We start from the raw sequence: 15646 nt of genomic DNA, 5'->3' as shown, positions 1-15646 counted from the left end.
CACCAAAATTTATCCAAAAAATCTCTAATCTTGTTCTGAGTGCACTAAGTTATGGCCTCATTAAACAGACTGGCTCCCCAAGCCGTTGTTTACAAAATAAAACGCTAAATATCCTATCAAATACTTACCATAATTTTCCTTTCCTAAAAGACACCATGGCAGCCTACATATGGGTTAATCCCGCCTCTCATACCTCATAGGACCCTTCTCCCATAAATCTTTGCTCATAGCCAGAGGCCATGTTCCCTAACTTAGCCTACTCCAGCAAATGGGAGGGAACTCCTGCTGCCATGGAGTCCATCAGGAAAGGAAAATTACGGTAAGTATTTGATAGGAAATTTTAGTTTTCCTGACAGACTTCATGGCAGCCTACGTATGGGAAATAACTAGCCATCCGGAGCGGTCACCACCTCCGGAGGTGCCAAACCCTTAGCCTTATAGGCCCACTAAATGGCCTGAACAATCCATGCTGCGATAGATCTGGAAGAGGCACGCAAGCCTTTGTTTTTCCCATGGAAGAGAACGAACAGATGCTCAGACTGATGAAAAGGAGCTGTGGCTTTTAAATACTGTTTCAGAGTTTCTCCAACATCTGGAGGGTGAGCACTAGAGTCCTCAGCTGACCTGAACGTTGGAAGAGCAATCTCCTGATTCTCATGAAAGATGGATGATACTTTGGGGTTTGAACCCAGCATAGGAATCAAAACTACCCGATCAGGGAAAAACGTTAGGAATGGCTCTTTGTATCCTAGAGAGCCAATTTTGGAGACCCTCTTGGCTGATGTTATGGCCACCAGAAAGGCAACTTTTAGAGAAAGTTCCTTGATAGAAAACTGATCCATTTGTTCCATCTCTCTCCCTGAGAAGAAGTCCAGGACAAGGGGAAGATTCCACTTGAAAAATCTTGGCTTTCTCTGAGGTCTGAGGGTTATTGCTCCTCTGAAGAATTGCCTAGTAAGAAGGGGTCTAGCCCAGGATATGCCCGTAAAAGCAGAAATTGCAGAGACTTGAACCCGTAAGGAGCTGACTAACAAGCAAAGATCCAGGCCCATTTGTAGAAAACCTAGGATATTCTGTATCTTTGGGTTATTGTAGGAACCTTCAGTGGTGGAAACTTAGGGGGAGATTTACTAAAGTTGGAGAGTGCAAAATCTGGTGCAGCTCTGCACAGAAACCAATCACGTTCCATGTTTTATTGTCAAAGCTTAACTGAACAAGCTGAAGTTAGAAGATGATTGGCTACCATGCACAGCTGCACCAGATTCTGAGTACTCGAGTTTTAGTAAATCTGCCCCTTAGTCTGCAAATTTTGACCAGATCATTTGGTAGACTCTGTTGGTACCTGCTATTCTGGCATTCAGCAACAAAGAGATTACCTTGCTTGGACAACCTAGTGCCTCCAGCCTTCCCCTCTCAAAAACCAAGCCATCGGGTGCAGATGGGCCGGCATTGGATGTAGAGTCATCCCTTGCGACAAGAGATCTGGCCTGGAGGGCAGAGGAACAGGGTCTCAGAAGCTGAGTTGCATCAGCAGAGGAAACCATGGTCTGTTTGGCCAGCATGGGACTATTGCCACTATCTCCGCTTCTTCCCACCTGAGTCTTGACAGGAACCGCAGAATGACAGGAACCGGGGGGGGGGGGAAGCATAGGCCCTGTGAAATCTCCACTGGTCTGTCAGGGCATCCACCCCAGGCCTGGGGACAATGGGGACAATGACACCTCGTGTAGTACCTCTTCAATTTGGAATTGCATGGGGAGGTAAACAGGTCCACCTCCGGGATGATTCCCAGAGACAGGACCCAGTTGAAGACCTCGGTGTGGAGAGCCCATTCCTTGTTGTCCAGAGATACTCTCGAAAGAAAGTCTGCCTGGATGTTCTGATCTCCTGGGAGAAAGACAGCTATCAGATTTGCCAAGTTCACCTGGGCCCAGGTCATGATAGGCCCCACTTCCTTCAGCAGTGAGAGACTGCGAGTACCTCCCTGCCTCTTGATGCATGAGACTGCTGTTGTGTTGTCCAGTCTCAGGAGGACTGAGGCTCCCGCGGTCAATTGGTGACATGCCTGTAGAGTGCAGAACGCTGCCCATAGCTCCAGAATATTCAAGACTACCCCTCGGGATGGAAAGCTCCATTTGCCTTGGGCTATTTTCGCCAGGCAGAGAGCGCCCATGCCTCTGTTGCTGGCATCCGTTGTGACCATAATCCAGGAAAAAGGTGCTATGGAGTGACAGTTGAGGAGATTCTTTCACTGCAGCCACCAAGCAAGGCTTTCCCCCATGGACGGGGTTATCCGGACAGAATGATCTTGGGACCTTGCTGGAGGGGCCGCATCTTCCACTGTGCCAATTTCACCATAGGCGCTGTGGCCACCATGGTGCCAATGATCTTCAGACACAGTGAGGCCCTGAGATGAGAAGAGGACATTGCAGGACAAACTTTGTCTCGAATCACCGGAATTTTCTCCAGGGGCAATGAGATGGTGTTCTTCAGTGTATTGAATTGAGCCCAGAGGAATATCAGGGACTGTATAGGTTCTAGGTGGCTCTTTTCCCTGTTCAACAGCCAGATGAACTCGGTCAGAGTGGAGATGACCTGAGATGGACTAACAGCTGCTCCCTGTCTATAGATAGTAACAGTAGGTTGTCCAGATAGTGATGCAGCCTATCTCTGATCCTGATTAGTGCCACGACATCCAATAAGAGCTTTGAAAATACCCGAGGTGATGTTTTGTCTACTGCAAATCGAAGACACTTCTGGAACTCTCCTGCTATCGGGACATGGAAATAGGCATCCTTCAGATCTATGGACACAAGCCAGTCGTTTGGCTGAATTGCCTGACGGATTGTGAGCAGCGTCTCCTTGATGAAAGAATTTAAGTGGGTCAGGTCTATGACTGGCCTCTAGGAGCCGTTCTTTTTCAGGACCATGAAGAGGGGCGAGTAGACCCCTTGAAATCTTTTGCCGGTTGGAACTTGTATGGCGGCGCTCTGAGCCACTAGAGAATCTGCATATGAAGAAGGACTTAAAATTGATGAAATAATTTTGAGCAAATATTAATAAATGATTCAAGATATAACTATCAAGTGAGGGTAAATAAATAAATAATAACTAGGATAAAACAACACAAATGTGAACAGTGAATTATATTAAAATGATGTGTTAATTAATACTAGTATCTTAGTGAATAAATTAAAGATGGCTTGGTGAAAGCATAATACAGTGAAATTATACTATATATGTGCACTTCAAATAGTGTATATAAAAATAAGCAAAAAATGGAATCATAAAATATAAGAAGTCCAGAGTTCTTGCAATTGGCGAAAAATGTGGGATTCAATAGTGTAAATAATTATTTTGCCCTCGTGGTCTTAATGCAGCTTCTTTAGTAGTCTGGTCTCCCAGAACTCTTACCTCAGTGCTAGTTATAGCATGCAGTCACCACTAGAGGGATCTCCCGTCCTTCCTAGATAAAATGTGTGATTCCTCTGGTTGGTTTAATGTATCCGTCTTTTTTCTCTCAGGTTGCAGCGGTTCACTCAGAGCTGGTTATAGCATATAGTCGCTACTAGAGGGATCTCTCGACTTTCCTGGATAGGGGATGTAGTTGCTCTGGCTGGTGTATTACATCCGTCTTTCTCCTTAGACTGCAGCGGTTCACTATCCAATCACCTAGTGAGGGCGGTGCCTCAATGCAGGGGGAACATAATGCAGAATCAGTGGGAGCCCCGAGCGTGTCACTAGCCACATCGCCTGCCACCAGATGCCATCAGGTGTCCCCAACGGAGTCCCTCCTTACATCAGGTGCCCCCAGCGGAGTCCCTCCTTACATGCAGCCTTTCACTAGAAACATTAGTTAGTCCAGTCCTGGAAATCTGCATCTGCTTTACTATTAATTTCCATAAAAATTGGTTTCCTGCAACTAGATGCGCCAAATGTATCTGGATGTGCGACCGCTGTGTATGTGACTTGCTTCTTCTCTTCTGAGTGAGGCAAGACTGTGGGTACAAACCGGAGTGTAGATGGTTTGCTGAACGTCCAGGCATGTCCTGAGGAGACCATTTTGACGGTCCAGTAAGATGCTCCCTTTGAGGATTTTTGGCCAGAAGGCTGGTTTCTCTTCCAGTTCTTCTTGAACTCACGGCAGGTCTATAGCGGCGAGCGTCTCTTGCACGATCAGGATCTTGCCTGGGTTGAGCTCTTCTCTGACCTAGCAGGCGACGATCCTGGGGTAAGAACCCTGACTTGACCCCCCCGTGGCATGGGTGATGGCACTGTCTAGCTTGTTCCCAAAGAGAGAGAAGCCCTCAAAGGGAATCCTGCACCACGCCTGCTTAGAGGCAGGATCAGCTACCCACGGGCGCAGCCACAAGGCATGCTTAGCCGTGACGGATGAGAGCATGAGGCTTCCCCCAGAAAGACTGACACCAGCTTTAGTTCATGTACTGGTGAACTCCTGGCTATCTCTTCAGAGACGCTTCCTAAGGATGCATCCACTTCATCTATCCAGGCCTCCATCGCTTTGGACAGGGCTGCAAGGGCCAGGGTTGATTAACAGGCCATACCCGCTGTAATATAAATGCGTTTTAGGTCGGTATCAATCTTCCTCTCCAAGCCATCCCTGAAAGAAACAGTGTCCTCCAGTGGGAGCGTGATGTGCTTCACCAATCTCATTAGGGCTGCGTCAATGAGAGGAGTCGACACTAGATGTTTTACATCCTCGCTCTTGAATGGGTCAATTTTTGCTATTTTAGTCAGTAGCAAATTTTTGCTCTCAACGCCACCCCATTCATCTGTAATAATTTTGCCAAGTTCACTCAGGAAGGGGAAGTTTGGGCACTCTTTCTTGAGGTGTTTGAAATACTTCCTCTGCTTAGAGGGTGCTTCCACTGGCTCTTCCCACTTCAAAGCTTCTTTGACTGCCTTGACCAACTGTGGTACTAGGGAAAAATCAAAACCCACGCCAGGGTCATCCACCTCACTGTCCGAGGCTTCACTTAAGGAGTGGCTATGATGAGAGGGACCTGGAGCCTGGAGCCTCAGGGTCGTCCCCCGCAGCAGGAGGATTGATGGTATGGCCAGAGTCCATTCTGATCAGGGATTCCTGAACCACCTTTCTGACCAGTGCTTCCACTTGTTGGTCTCCACCTCCTCTTTCCCTCGCAGTTCGGGTATAGCATGGCTCACAGAGGGATTTACCCTCAAGGACCTGAGCCCCACATTCCCAGCAAGCTTTCTTTTCAGAGCGGCTGGAATGGCGATGAGAATGGTGCCCAGACATGGTTTTGGGCTCTTCTCTGTGACGTCTGGAGGATGATCTAGGACATCTGGAACTTGATGAAGAATGATGGCATTGTGACCTAGAATGGTTATTATCTTTGCGTGCCGCATGCTGGTGTTCAAACCTAGAGGGGGCGAGGGGAAAAAAATAGAGTTAACATACTCCTGGTGAGTAACCAGACAAGCAGAAGTAAAATCCAATCCTACCTGCAGTGTAATAGATGGCCAGGGGAGGGGGGGGGGGGGTATGGGCGGTGACACATCCATGGCAGAAATAGCTTGGTAGCTGAAAGGAACCAATAATGCACATAAGAAGGGAGATGCCATAAGCCAGACCATTATCAGCAGCCAGGAAGTGCAGCATAAGCCCCTTACCTTGGCAACAACGAATATGTGCCCAGGGAAGCCACCGCCTAAGCCCGCAGAGCATACCAGGTAATAGCTGTATCTGACAGCTGTTTAAACTTGCTGCTGACGATGACGTCACTGTGCCCCACAGCGTGCCTGCGCTGGGACCGCCACCGCCTAGCGGTGCTCACACGCATGCGTGACCGCCTCCATCTTGCTGGGACTGCGCATGTGTGAACCAAGCCTCGATCGTGCCTTGGAGTTGCGTGGACAGCCTGGGACCCTTGAAACAGTGGACTGGAACGCAGATGTGTTCCAGCCCCCATAGCCAGAAACCGGAGCCAGAGCAGGAAAGTAGACAAACAATACCACAAATACATACACTGCTGCCATGTGTGATCATATATATACGTTACCACCACTGCACGACCTCGATCCAGCCTGGGACTGGGAGCTGTGTTGCACTCACTGCATGACCGGGGTGTTCAGGAAGGGCCTCCCGCTAATAGCTGGGACGTTTGGCCGTGTTGCTGCTTGCCTGCCAATGACCAGGCTAGTAAGCTCTTCATGGCATCGCATTTATCGCCCGTGTCCACCCTGCTAATAGCTGGGATTGCTGGACTCCAGAAAAGAAAAACACCTAATCCATCACTTTACGTGCAAACCGCCAGGACTGGATCGCAGAAATCTTCACAAGGTAAGACTTCACCTTGGTCCTAGGAGGAGGACAAAAAAGGAACACGGCCTCTGGCTAGGAGTAAAGATTTATGGGAGAAGGGTCCTATGAGGTATGAGAGGCGGAATTAACCCATACGTAGGCTGCCATGGAGTCTGTCAGGAAAGAAAGCTTGCAGGGAAAATCAATTTAAATGTAATTTTTTTTCTTTATAAATGTTAGTTTTGCTGCAGCAGGTTCTAAACAGGGTACAGATGCGTCGCTTTACAGGCAGACTAAGGGGACCCCCCCCCCCCCAGGCACAATATTTAAAGGAATTTTTCATCCTTATTGTTTCATTTTAAGCACCATTAAAATGACTTCTCCTTTAAAAAATGATCTTTTTAACAAAAAAATGTTTTTGCAATGATACATGTCCCCCAGGGCAGTACCCGGGCCCCTATACCCTTTTTATGGCCAACAACTTGCATAAAACCCCACCCCCATCAAATCATTCTTTGCAGCTATTACCTTTTGTACCACCACCCCCTCCCTTTAGAATGTAAGCTCTATGAGCAGGGCCCTCCTGTACCTTTTATATTGAACTGTACTGTAATTGTGTTGTCCCCCTTATACATTGTAAAGCGTTGCGTAAACTGTTGGCGCTATATAAATCTCGTATTATAATAATAATAATAATGATAATAATAATAAAAACCTTCAAAATGGACACTTATGATTTTTTCAAGTTTGGGTCCGAACTTTTATGATTATCGAGAGTTCTGGCGCGAACTGAACTGGGGGGGGGGGGGTTTCAGCCCATCTCTAAGCCATAGTCACTGATCTGACCGTACATGTGTTTATTGATACTTTAAATAAGGCTTATTTGATCATTTTAATGCCATTTTTTTTACTTTGCAGCTCCTCCAGAGTTACCATGGGTCTCTTGGCTGCTTCTCTGATTAATGCTCTCCTTGCCCGGCCTGTCAGTTTAGGTGGATGACCATGTCTTGGTAGGTTTGCAGTTGTGACATACTTATTCCATTTTCAGATGATGGATTCAACAGTGCTGCATGAGATGTTCAAAGCTTGGGATATTTTTTTTATAACCTAACCCTGCTTTAAACTTCTCTACAACTTTATCCCTGACCTGTCTGGTGTGTTCCTTGCCCTTCATGTTGCTGTTTGTTCACTAAGGTTCTCTAACAAACCTCCGAGGGCTTCACAGAACAGCTGTATTTATACTAAGATTATAATACACACAGGTGGACTCTATTTACTAATTAGTTGACTTCTCAAGGCAAGTGGTTCCACAAGATTTTAGTTAGGGGTATCAGAGTAAAAGCGGCTGAATATAAATGCACGCCACACTTTTCACATATTTATTTGTAAAAAATTTGGAAAAACATTTATCATTTTCCTTCCACTTCACAATTATGTGCCACTTTGTGTTGATCTATCACATAAAATCCCAATAAAATAAAGTGATCGAAAGAAACAGTACAGATTCTCCCATCCACACAAGCATGGTGCATGGAGCAATCCTCCCTCACAGCAGGCACTCCTCTGTTGTCAAAATACCGTGTTTCCCCAAAACTTATATTAATTTTGGCTACAAAAAACAGACTAGGGCTTATTTTCAGGGGATGTTTTATTAATTTACGGTATGTATAATAATCTACATTTATTCAAATACAGTCATTTCCTCTTCTGGAAAAATAAAATAAAATATCCTGATCCTTTAAAGCATGATAGTGCTTGTGCTGTTTCATTTATCGCTCTCTATATTCTAAAAAACCTGGAATAAAACAATAAAATATTTTTTTTAAAAGTTCCTGTGTCCCCTGTCTTCTTTCCCCCCTCTCCCCCTGTCAGCTCAGGAGTCAGCATTATGACATTCTGTAATCCCAAAACCTCGATTGAAGTCCTTGTACAATTATCTAATCTGTTCTGTTAAAAGATTATATAATGTGCAGTGTGCAGGGGCGGACTGACCTATCGGGCCCTCGGGCACTGCCCGAGGGCCAGAGCCGTTGGGGGCTTGTGAGAGGCTAGCAGGGATTCAGGAAGTATCTGTAATAATACCTCACACAGTAGGCTGCTCCCCGCGACCCCTCCTTCTCTCCGTCCACCCCAGGTGCTTGTACTGTACAAGACATCACCTGGGACGGACGAGAAGAGAGGAGGGGCCGGCAGGGAGCAGCGCGCTGTGAGCGGTATTACAGGCAGCGGGTGAGGCACTGTTTTTTTATTGGAGTACAATGGTCGCCATTGCAGGGGCTGGAGCGGGTGGCGCGGCAGGCAGTACAGGTGTAGGGGGCCCAGGCCCCAACAGGACTGCAGGAGGCCCCATGTAACTCTCACGGCCCTCCCCCTGCATGGTCTCCTCCTGTGCCCCCAACCCACACAGTATCCCCCTATGCCCTCAAACCCACCGTGTGCCCTCCACCCCCCCACAGTGACCCCCTGTGCCACCCCCCCCCACAGTGTCCCCCTGTGCCCTCCACCCCCTGCACAGTGTCCTCCTGCGCCTTCCATCCCCCCCACAGTGTTCCTCTGTGCCCTCCACCCACCACAGTGTCCCCCTGTGCTCTCCACCCCCCCACAGTGTCCCCCTCTGCCCTCCACCCCCCACAGTGTCCCCCTGTGCCCTCCACCCCCCACAGTGTCCCCCTGTGCCCTCCACCCACCATGTCCCCCTGTGCCCTCCACCCCCCACAGTGTCCTCCTGTGCTCTCCACCCCCCCCCCCCACAGTGTCCCCCTGTGCCCTCTAACCACAGTGTCCCCCTATGCCCTCCACCCACCACGTCACCCTGTGCCCTCCACCCCCCACAGTGTCCCCTTGTGCCCTCCACCCCCCACAGTGACCCCCTGTGAGTGTCCCCCTGTGCCCTCCACCCCCCCACAGTGTCCCCCTGTGCCCCCACCCCCCCCCACCATGACCCCCTTTGCCACCCCCCGTGTCTCCCTGTGCCATCCACCCCCCACAGTGTCCCCCTTTGCCTTCCACCCTTCAGTTACCCCCTGTGCCACACACCATGTCCCCTGTGCCCTCCACCCCCCACAGTGTCCCCCTGTGCCCTCCACCCACCATGTCCCCCTGTGCCCTTCACCCCCCACAGTGTCCTCCTGTGCCCTCCACCCCCTCACAGTGTCCCCCTGTGCCCTCCACACCTCCACAGCATACAGTGTCCTCCTGTGCCCTCCAACCCCCACAGTGTCCCCCTGTGCCCTCCACCCCCCACAGTGTCCCCCTGTGCCCTCCACCCCCCTCACAGTGTCCCCCTGTGTCCTCCACCCCCCCCCACAGCCCACAGTGTCCTCCTGTGCCCTCCACCCCCCACAGTGTCCCCCTGTGCCCTCCACCCACAGTGTCCCCCTGTGCCACCCAACCACAGTGTCCCCCTGTGCCCTCCACCCCCCCCACAGTGTCCCCCTGTGCCCTCCATCCCCCCCACCGTAACCCCTGTGCCACCCACCCACCATGTCCCCCTGTGCCACCCCCCACAGTGTCCCCTGTGCCACCCCCCACAGTGTCCCCCTGTGTCCTCCACCCCCCCACAGTGACCCCCTGTGCCACCCACCGTGTCCCCCTGTGCCCTCCACCCCCCCCACAGTGTCCCCCCTGTGCCCTTCACCCCCACAGTGTCCCCCTGTGCCTTCCATTCCATCCCATCCCCCCCATGGTGTCTCCACCCAAAACATCCCCCTGTGCCCTCCACCCACCTACAGTGTCCCCCTGTGCCCTTCACCCCCCACGGTGTCCCCCTGTGCCCTCCATCCCCCCATGGTGTCTCCCTGTGCACCAACCCAGAGTGTCCCCTTGTGCCCTCCACCCCCCCACAGTGCCTCCTTGTGCCCTCCATCCACCCCCCCCACGGTGTCCCCCCCACGATGTCTCCCTGTGCCCTCCAACCCCCCCCAACGGTGTCCCCCTGTGTCTTCTCCCCTAACGATGTCCCCCTGTGCCCCCCCCACGTTGTCCCCCTGTGCCCTTCTCCCCCCACAGTGTCCCCCTGTGTCGTCCACCCCCGCGATGTTGCCTCCCCCCCATGGCTACCCTGAGAGACACTGTGCTGAGTTTGGAGGATCCCAGTGCTCTATTGTGTGCCCTGTGTTTTGGTTTGTGCCCTGCTATTTGCCCTACTGCGTATCCCATGATCTGTGATGTGCCCTGCTGTCTACCCCCTGATGTGCCCTACTGTGTGCCCCTTGCCCTGTGATGTGTCCTGTGTCCTGTGCCCTGTGATGTGCCCGATGCTCTTCTGTGTACACCTGTTGTGCTCTACTATGTGCCCTGTGATGTGCTCTACTGTGTGCCCCATGCTCTGTGATGTGCTGTGTACTCCCTGATGTGCCATACTGTGTGCCCCATGCCCTGGGATGTGTGCTTTATGCCCTGTGATGTGCCCTGCTGTGTACCGCCTAATGTGCCCTGTTCCCAATGATGTGCCCTGGGATGTGGCCTACTGTGTGCCAGGTGCTCTGCTGTGTGCCCTACTATGTGCCACATGCTCTGTGATGTGTGGCATGCCCTGCTGTGTACCTCCTGATGTACCCTGTGATGTGCCCCGCTGTCCACCCACTGATGTGCCCTGTACCCCCTGTGATGCACCATGCTGTGCTCAATAATGTGCCCTGCTGTGTACAGCATAATAAACCCTGCTGTGTGCCCCCTGATGTGCCCTACTGCGTGCCCTGTGATGTGCCCCATGCCCTGTGATGTGCTCAGTGCCCTGCTGTGTGCCCCATTATATGTCCTCTTGTGTGACCTGCGATGTGCCCTACTGTGTGCCTCGTGTCATATGATGTGCTCAGTGCCCTACTGTGCGCCCTGTGATGTGCCCTACTGTGTGCCTCATGCCCTGTGCCCCATGATGTGCCCTGCTGTGCACCCTATGCCCTGTGATGTTCCCCCGTGCTCTGCTATGTGCCATGTGATGTGCCTTACTGTGTGCCCCATGAATTATATAGGTAGGGCTTTGTGTAGGTGTGGCTTGCGTGCGGGCAGGGACACAGGGGGCCCCATGATCTTCTATTGCCCGGGGGCCCCATGAGTTGTTAGTCTGCCCATGGCAGTGTGCCTCCTTGTATAACTTTATTGTGAAAAATACCTTGTTCACAGCGCCGCTGGGCACTCACCTGACCCGCCGGAGTTCTTCTTCCCCCTCTGCAGAGGGAGGGACCAAGATCTCCGCTAACGTCAGCCCCGCTTCGAGCACTGCAGAGAAGATCTCTGGTGGGTCACGTGAGAGCCCAGTGGCGCAGTAAATAAGGTATTTTCCACAATAAAGTTACACAAGGAGAAAAACTACACATTATATAATCTTTTTACAAAACGAATTACATGTTTTTACAAGGGCTTTAACCACTTCAGCCCTGGAAGAATTTACCCCCTTCCTGATCAGAGCACTTTTTGCGATTCGGTACTGTGTTGCTTTAACTGACCCATTGCCATGCGACGTGGCTCCCAAACAAAATTGAGGTCCTTTTTTTCCCACAAATAGAGCTTTCTTTTGGTGGTATTTGATCACCTCTGCGGTTTTTATTTTTTGCGCTATAAACAAAAAAAATAGCGCCAATTTTGAAAAAAATGCATTATTTTTTGCTTTTTGCTATAATAAATATCCCCAAAAAATATATAAAAAACATTTTTTTTCCTCAGTTTAGGCCGATACGTATTCTTCTACATATTTTTGGTAAAAAAAAAATCGCAATAAGCGTTTATTGATTGGTTTGCGCAAAAGTTATGGCGTCTACAAAATAGGGGATAGTTTTATGGCATTTTTATTGCTAATTTTTTTTTTTTTACTAGTAATGGCGGCGATCAGCGATTTTTATCATGACTGCGACATTATGGCGGACACATCGGACAATTTTGACACGTTTTTGGGACCATTGGCATTAATACAGCGATCAGTGCTATAAAATTGCATTGATTACTGTAAAAATGTCACTGGCAGTGTAGAGGTTAACCACTAGGTGGCGCTGTAGGGGTTAAGCGTGTCCTAGGGAGTGATTCTAACTGTGTGGGGAGAGGCTGTGTGTGACACATCACTGATCACCGCTCCCGATTACAGGGAGGGTGATAAGTGTCAGCGTCATTAGGCAGAACAGGGAGATGCTTTACTACATTAGCATCTCCCCTTTCTTCCTCACCGTGAGACGATCGCGGGTATGCCTGCAGACATCAAGTCCGTGGGACTCGCGATCCCGGTAACGGAGCTCCCGGCGCACCTGTGAGCCGCCTCTTAAAGGGCAATGTACAGGTACGTTAATCTGCCTGTACGTGCCCTTCTGCCGCAGTATATCTGCGTGAGTCGGGAATCGGTTAACTAGGGCTTATTTTTGGGGTAGGGCTTATATTGCAGCCATCCTAGAAAATCACACTAGGTTTTATTTTCGGGGTAGGGCTTATTTTTGGGGAAACAGGGTACACTGATGGGTGCTGCAGCCGATTGGCTGCAGGCGCTGATTGAATGAAAATTTACCAGCAGTCCTTTTCAAGAGGAGTCGATCACAAGACCCCTTTCACACTGAAGTGCTGCTAAAACAGCCGCTAAAGCGACGGTCGTTTTTGTGGTGCTTTAGCAGCGCTTTTCAGGCACTAGCGGAGAGCTATTTTTAGGCCCCTTTCACACGGACGGACCGTCTATCCGTTTTTCTTCCATCCGTCGACGGACGACAATGCATTCCTATGGGTAAACGGATGACCATCCGTTACCATCCGTTAACCTCCGCTTGGAAGCGCTGCCCATTCATTTCAATGGACAGGGGCGTTTTTTAAGCGCTATTTATAGCACTCCAAACATACCGCAAAGATGCTGCTTGCACACACATCGTTGGACTTGATGGACTTGTGTCTTTTTTCAACCTTACCTACTATGAAACTTTTTCTACCATCCCTCAAGCGCACCGCCCCAGTGTGAAAGCACCTATTCAAATGAATGGGAGGCAGTTTTCAGGCACTTCAGTGTGAAAGGGGTCTTATGCCACGTACACACGACCGTTTTTTCCATCAGAATAAACTCTGACGTTTTTTTCGACGGGGTTCCGATGGAGTTCCGCTGAAACGGACTTGCCCACACACCATCACACCAAAGTCCGATCATTTAGAACGCGATGACGTACGACGGGACTAGAAAAAGGAAGTTCAATAGCCAGTAGCCAATAGCTGCCCTTGCATCGTTTTTGGTCCGTCGGAACAGCATACAGACGAACGGTTTTCCCGATAGGAATTGATTCCGTCGGAAAGATTTAAAACATGTTCTATTTCTAGGTCCGTCATAATTTTCGAAAGAAAAAGTCTGATGAGGCCCACACACGATCGGAATATCCGATTGAATGATTCCGTCTGACCTTTTCTGCCGGAAAGTCCGGTCGTGTGTACGCGGCATTAGATTGACTCCTAGCGAGTGGGAACAGGCATAGATTGATCGAGAGTCGTCTGGTTCCTGCTGAATGGAACTGCTGATATATTCTGCCCTGCAATCAATTGTCTGTGTTACTGATCAGTGTATTCTGACTGTGGAGGAATCCCCACTGTCAAACAACAATAGAGCAACAACAATAGAGCAATAGTCAGTAAATCAGAGGGTTTTAAAGACACTGGATCAGCATGACCACCATTCTGGGTTGGCAACCACCCATTGCCTGTAAATATAAATTATAGCTCACCTGTATGGCTGCTGGTTTTATAGCTCACTTGTGCATGTATGAATTGGAACCTTTTAGGCAAGCCTGAGCAGAAATCCAAAGGAATGTTGTAAGATGGATGGCGAACCAGAGCTCCATACAGTCTTCCCTGTCAGCACCAGATGTCGAGCTGCTGCAAATACTACCTTGACTATGGTAATAATCAGGAAGCAGCCATAGCAGGTAAAGTAATGCTGGTTTGCAGGAAGTTTATGCAGTTGCAGGCACAGCTGATGTATGCCTGTTGCAAAAGGCAACACCTGAGATAGAGATGTGTTTTGATCCAGCATGTCTGCATTTTATTAGTGTGAATAGGATTGTATTCTGTGTGTCCTAGCAGTGAATTGCGTTCATCCAGTGTGATAAAACACAGGTCACCACACTATGTGTGAACAAGCCCTTAAACTGTAAAATATTACATTTTTTGTTTTTAGGTTTAATACTGCTTTAAGTGTCGGTTCACACCTGAATCGCATTTTGAACCCAGTGTGAGAAACGCTCAGAGAACAAAGGTTTCCCCCGTGTTCTGGTGTGAATGAGCCCTTAAGATGACAAAAAACCAACATCCTTTATAATATTATAATATTTTGGTTACTCTTCGTGCATACATAACACACTCATATACAGTAAATAATAATACTAGGGTTGCATCGATACCGATACTGGTATCGGCGCCAATACAAAGCATTTTGGTACTCGTGCAAATGCGCCGATACTAGAAACCGATACCTTCAGGTTCGTTGCTTTCATCTGTCAGCGGGATTCTCCCGCTGACAGCTGAAATGTATACAATAGAATGCCGGCAATTATCGGTTGTTAAGGAGCGGGGCCGATGCTGTTTCAGCTGTCAGTGGGATTTCCCTTCCCCGCCTCCTCCTTTCCCACCCACCAGCTCCACCGGGTACCTTCCACACCTCCTTTCTCTCCCTCCAGCTGCAGAGTGTTCTCCTAGCGGCAGGGGCAGACTGACCGGTCTGTCAGTTTGGCCATGATTCGAGGGCCCGGCCGTGAAAGGGGGCCTGCCAGCAGTGGCGTAGCATGGGGGGGGTACAAAATTATTACTGTGCTGAGTCTGCCAACAGTGCTGTCCCAAGTGTGCTGTGTGTTGCGGCCAAGTGCCTCCCCCCAGCCCCTACCCCTTCCGATGAGGCATATCCCGGGCATTGATCCACAGCACTCTCCCCCCGCCCAGGGAATCCTGTGGTTCAGCCTGTCCCCTGTGATCCCCCTGGTGTGGCCGGCCAGTGTGTGTGAAAACAGCGGGGGCGGGAGTGGTGCTCAGTGCAGAGCGTACGGCTGCTGTTGGTGGAGCTCTCGGCGGGCTGGGAGATACAGAGGAGCGGCTGGGTGGCAGGACTCCAGAACAGTACCGGTGCTGGGGAGAGCCCTGATCAGATGGATGATCATGGAGGCCACGGAGAGGTAAGCAAAATCCACCGATCTACATTGTACATGTGGGGGAGGGGGGGGGGAGTGTGAGTAGTGCAGGAAGTAGGAATCAGGTAGATCAGTGTAGGAATCAGGTAGGTTAGTATAGTGGTCAGGTAGGTTAGTGTAGGGATCAGGTAGGTCAGTATAGGAATCGGGTAGGTTAGTGTAGTGGTCAGGTAGGTTAGTGTAGGGATAAGGTAGGTCAGTATAGGAATCGGGTAGGTTAGTGTAGTGG

The sequence above is a fragment of the Aquarana catesbeiana genome, linkage group LG08 (genome assembly GCF_042186555.1).
Source record: "Aquarana catesbeiana isolate 2022-GZ linkage group LG08, ASM4218655v1, whole genome shotgun sequence".
NCBI classification, from domain to species: domain Eukaryota; kingdom Metazoa; phylum Chordata; class Amphibia; order Anura; family Ranidae; genus Aquarana; species Aquarana catesbeiana.
This window is presented reverse-complemented; position numbering follows the sequence as displayed.